The sequence below is a fragment of the Girardinichthys multiradiatus genome, chromosome 15, assembly GCF_021462225.1.
Source record: "Girardinichthys multiradiatus isolate DD_20200921_A chromosome 15, DD_fGirMul_XY1, whole genome shotgun sequence".
Lineage (NCBI taxonomy): Eukaryota > Metazoa > Chordata > Actinopteri > Cyprinodontiformes > Goodeidae > Girardinichthys > Girardinichthys multiradiatus.
The window spans coordinates 33,559,741-33,565,715 of record NC_061808.1 but is presented as its reverse complement, the minus strand read 5'-3'; positions in this window follow the sequence as shown (position 1 = coordinate 33,565,715).

The window sequence follows — 5,975 nt, the reverse complement described above, 5'->3', positions numbered from 1 at the left end:
GCTAACTTCCTATTTGCACTTGCTTCTGGGAGTAGGGGGACAGGCATCGTCTCTCATTAACGTTGTTCACCTTGAAAAACTTAGTATGTACAATAAAATAAAAATAACATTTTTTGAGCCTCGCCAAAAGTTTTTTCTAAATGAACATTGCAAAACACCATACAAATCCCTGGGAAATCCAAGGGGAAACCCTAGGTTGTATTCATCAACATCTTGACTAGAACTGCAGCAAATTTGGACTGAATCAGTTGAAGCATATTTCTTTCACAAAGGTTTTAGTGGGTAATGTGCCAGGCCGAGCTAGGATTCGGTACAATTTAGCCAAATGTGCCAAAACTGTGCTGAATGTGTTTTTCATTTCATAAAAAGAAATCTGGTCAAATAAAAGTCCTGATTTCCATTGTAGAACTCCTGCATATGCCATAGCCTTTGGTCATGACATGACCTGTAGATCATTAAAATGTACAATTGTGCACAGGATAAAACTAATATAATGAAAATAAATCGAAATAAATCGTATCCTTTTATCTCCAACTGGAGGAATTTTATTGAAAAGAGAATTAGCATGGAAAAACTGTTATGATTTAAGGGTTTTGGTTTTGGGTTTTTCCCATTTTTGTTGTCACAGTTGAGTTTTGGAATCTCCTTCTGTTTGTTGTTTTAGAAGTGGTGCTGTTATTTTGGTTTGTTTTCTTGTGGATGTTTTCAGTTCATGGTGCTTTCAGGTTTATGTCCTGTTACAGTTAAGTTTCATAGGATTGATTATGTTCTTGAATTTCTTTTGAATTTTTTTTGGACCAGTCATGTTTTGTTTCCACTCCCTGCCTCTGTCAGCCAATAATCAGCTTCATTCGGTCCACCTGCACCATGCTCCATATATACACTGCTTTTCTGTTCATTGCTCACGGAAACATTACAGTTTCGTGATTCACTCGATGATCGTTCTGTGCCAGTTGGTCCTGCCTCCTCCTCGCTGTAAAATTACAGATAATAAATTATTTAGTACTGTACACAAAAACTAATAAAATAACACACAAAAGCAGTAATACAATCATGTAACAGTAAAGTGGTATTGGTCAGTGATAGAACAGCTATATAACATTCCTTGAACCAGTTCCACAAACAAAAATGTTGTTCTAAAGGGAGGCTAATAAAACCAGTTGAATCAATCACAAATAAAAATACAGACACTCCACACAACAATAAATACAAGCGTAAAAAATGATAAAGCATTATTGAAATAGCTGACAGGTAATGTAAAGTTGCTTCAAATAAAAAGTAACACTATAATACACTAGTGAACCGAGTCCCGAAAAAGAAGTTTCTCATCTTCATCCACTTCAAAATCCATGCTGCTGTCCGGAGAATCTTCTGCTTTGAGGTCACTGCCCTGCAAAATCTTTTACAAGGCTTCCAAATTCTTTGCTTTACTCTTCTGCGACATTATAATATTTGAAATTCAGGGAAAAAACACAAAACAACAAGCAAGCTATGTGCATTGCAATGCGTAAAACAAGCTGTGCATAAAGCAAAAGTTACTATCACTGAATTAACCTCGGTTACGCACGGGAATTACGTGACATCATACGTAGATGTGGGATACGTCCGCGCAAAGGTGGGATTCTCTACTTTCCATTGGTACCAACAAAGACAAGGTGGGGAAAAGGATATGTGTTTCCTGTAGCATTTTACGTGTAGGCTCAGATATGCCTGAATGACCCCAAAGCATCATATTGTGTGTTTAAAGTGTTGAAAAACTGAAAGCATTTGTGAAAAAAAAAATTGACTATTTATTTTATCAACATTAAAGTCTCCTCCTCTGAGGTATTAAGGGAAAAAAATGACTGTGTTTTACCTACTTTTACAGATGACAAAAAATAAGTGTGGCTCTGCTCATACCGGTAACCGGTAAAAGGTTTGCATGCACAAATTTGCATGCAAACTGGGTTGCATGCAAAGCTCATCTACAAACCAGGTGCTTATCGAATTTCGTGTGTAAAACCAGCAGAACAGCGGGCACAAATTGTTTAGTGTTTGCCTTCATGAATATGCAAACATATTGAAATGACCCAAACACACAAATTTATGGGAGGAGGATATGCAAATATAATTTCCACCCACAATGTGATTTATCAAACCTGAAACAGATTGCTGGTGATGTTTAGTACGTTTGAAATGCAGGTGTTAACTGGGACGCAAAAATGTCTGCTGTCACTGAGGCAAGATGGAGGCATAGATACAATGGCAGACGACAGAGAGGAATCTTCTGTTCATGTGTCAACAGATTTGGGTTGTCAAAAATTAAAATAGATGAGAATAGAGGATTATCTAAGGTCTGATTTGGAGGAAATCACCAACAGAAGCAATGACATATATCCTATGATAAAACTTGCAACACTTCTTGCGTTTTTATTTGACTTTTTTATTGTTAATATTGATTGGCCAGTTTGTTGCAAGTTACATCGAGCAACAAAGTTAAACTGTGCGCACTCCTGTGGTGTTTTCAGCCTAGAAAAAACACTGAACAGCTGCCCCGTGTGCGCACCAATGGCTTGATGGCGGAGCACACGGGTTACTTTGGAGATAGGGTGAGGAGCTTGGCCATGCGGGAGAAGCTTGTGTCATATTGGTTCTTACGGATCTGACCCACATGCAGAAAAGCAATTCAGGAGACAAAGTGTTGCGGTAACGTGTTTATTTACAGTGAAGTGACCTGAGCAGTGAAACAGGAACCGGGAAACCAACTGCAAAACAAACAGGATGATGAGCAGGGTAAACTCAGGGTCTTGAACTAATGAATAAAGAGTTAGTCTTACAGGGTTAATGGAAAGATCCGCCAGAGGGTGAGAAGTGGAGAGACCAAGATGTTGTTTATCCGTGAGACTGATGAGGATGGAGTAACTGTGTGCCAGAATGATTAACGGGTCCAGGTCTTCAGAAGTAGGTATGGTGGAAAAGGAGGAGGGTGGACAAGGTTTGTGAATGGTCTGCAAGGAGTGAGGAATTCAGGAGGCTTCCAACCAGCGAGGTCCAAGAGGTTTGGGTCTTTGTTCATGGAGTTTAATGGCTTCCTTCTGGAAGAGGTAAATCCAGGCAGAGTTCCACACAAAAGGCTAGGTCAGGTTCAGGTAATCCTGCAAAGGAGCAAAAATCTAAAAATTACTTGAAGTCAAGGCAAGGAACAAGACAAGGTAATGTGGCTAAAGCTGTACCACTAAGGGACAACACTCTGGCAGTGAGTTGCTGGCAGCCTCCTCCTACTATACTCCTCAGCAGGTAATCAAGGGAATTATGAACACCTGTCACCTCTCCTCCAGGTTCCACGCCATCTAGGGGCTAAGCAAAGTAACAGCACCAAAACAACAGACAAAAACCCAGATCCTGACAGCTTGGAGTAGAGCTGCTACTCCTCCAATTCGAGAGGAGCCAGTGGAGGTGGCTTGGTCATCTATATCGGATGCCTCCTAGACGCCTTCCTCGGGAGGTGTCCCAGGCAGGCCCAGGGGACAGCCCAGGACACGCTGGAGGGACTATGTCTCTCGGGTGGCCTGGGAATGCCTTGGACTCCCCCCGGAGGAGCTGGAGGAGGTGTCTAGGGAGAGGGAAGTCTGGGTGTCTCTACTGAGTCTGCTGCCCCTGCGACCCGGTCCCGGATAAAATGGAAGACGATGACAACGAGGATGTAATCTTTGCCTCACTGGGTCTGTCCAGACCACAAACAAAGCATCTGCCCGCAGAACAACTTCAAACTCAGCCTTCTGCATGTGCAATTACACACTCAGAAGGGACCAGCGCAAATGAACAGATAGGAGAAATAAACCCGTCAGGGCAGAGGCTGCAATGACAAACCTACTGCTGTGAATATCGACAACAAAAGTTACTGTAATAGTCCAGACAAGCAGAAAGAGAAAATCAGCATATGGATTATTTATAATGATGCAGTACAACAAGCCCTGCATGTTTCAAGCAACACAGCAGATGATCTGGTTTGCTTTTCCGCTGGGGCAGTAGCAGCCAGACAGTAGCACACATAATTTCCTCATTTAAATAGGTCGGTTTGCACCTGTTATCATTTGTATCCACAGTCTTTGACGATCGGATGCAACATGCCCATGCATGCGCAATTTTCTTTTGCACAAGCAATTTGGCGCTCCTTATTTGGGATCTTTGAGGATCATGGCATATGTAATACTACATGGGTGTCCAAGTTTATCTTTAGAAACATTTAGAGAAGTTAATGGGGGGGGGTGGTGAGGTGGGAAGATGGTCATTTGGCAAGAGCTAGGGGTACACCCGGGACAGGTCCATACCCCTGGCTGACTGCAGGTGGAATACACCCAAGGACTGAAAGGGAAAAGGATTGGTTACTGAATAGTTTTCAGAAATAAACATATAGATGATATGGGATAAACTGGGGGTTTTGTCTTAGTTATTGTGAGAAGAGTAGAAATAGGTGCCACATATAGGATGGGTACCGAATTTGGTACTTTTATAGGTACCGACCAATTCCGTTGGTACTACTGAGTACCATTTCACGTAAAATGAAACGGTACCATGTTTGGGTACCTAAATGCATCATCGTGACACTGAGGGAGTGGAAGAATGGGCGATTTTCCATGTCAGACATGAACACAGCATTGCACGCTGTGCCATCCCTAAACAAGAGCATAAAGACGTCAGTAGCCAGTGCTACCGTCTACAAAGCATGGCTAAAAGAAAGCGCTCGAAAGTATGTCTCCACTTTTCAAAATGCAATGCAGATTATGCTCGGTGCCATATTTGTGACGCGAAGCGCAAAACCAGCGGCGAGAATACTTCCAATCTGAAGAACCACCTGGTTCAGCACAAGATTTTTCTAAAGGCTGAAGAATGCACGATTTTCGTCAGCCTCAGATATACAGCTACAACTCCTGCACTCGTTACCGTTAGCCTGCCTGCATCCATTAGCAACTTGTCGTCTGCTGCCAGCAACATGGCTAGGCTTTAATTTGTGCATTAATATGAAAAAACACAGCGTAGTCAGTTAAGGGTTTTCATGTTGAAGAAATGTTTGAAACAACTGAGATGTTACAATACAAACAGCTGGATGTTGCTTTGATACATTCATTAAAGTTTATATATTGAGAAATAAATATGTTTAATTGAACATTTTGAGATTTTAATATAATGAAATAACATTTATTACTGCCCTGCGATGGACTGGCGACTTGTCCAGGGTGTACCCTGCCTCTCGCCCATAGACTGCTGGAGATAGGCACCAGCTCCCCCGCGACCCACTATGGAATAAGCGGTAGAAAATGACTGACTGACTGACTGAACATTTATTACTGCATAAACACGCACAAAAGTAGTGAAACCTGATACCGTTGAGTACTAGTATCGATTCTCAGGGTATCGATACCATATCGGCTCAAATGGGAAAGACCCTTCTTTCTCTCAGCCACTCTTTACTGCCACTTCCTGATTACCCTTAAAGCAGAGCAGCTACAGATGCTTAAACCTATTAGCTGCTCCTGCAGCAGAGATGTAGCACAGGACTGCACACACACAGTCTGCACTCATGAAATCCAAATTTTGACATAGGCAGCAACAAGCTGGCCAACAGTCAGCGTTTCAATCCAGACAGCTCTGCGAATTCTGGTGGAGTTTTGGCTGAGCTGGTGGCTTCTCACCAAGATCACCTGGTCAAATGTAAGGGTTGGGTGGATCATCAACAGGTGACACTGTGGGGAAGCCTACAGTCTCTGTTCTGAGCAGCTGGTTGATCAGACGTGGAGCATGAACCTATGGGGAGGTGGGTCTTCTTTGACCTTGACTGACCTTGTCAGATCAGTGGTGTACAGAGTGCAGATGAATTGGAATATTGCAGCTCATTCAGTTTATAAACTGATCTGTCAAACATTTTGCGTTTTCAAATATTACATCTGGTGTGCCTACAGGTGTGTGTCAGTGTGAGCTGATGTGAGCTGAGCAGC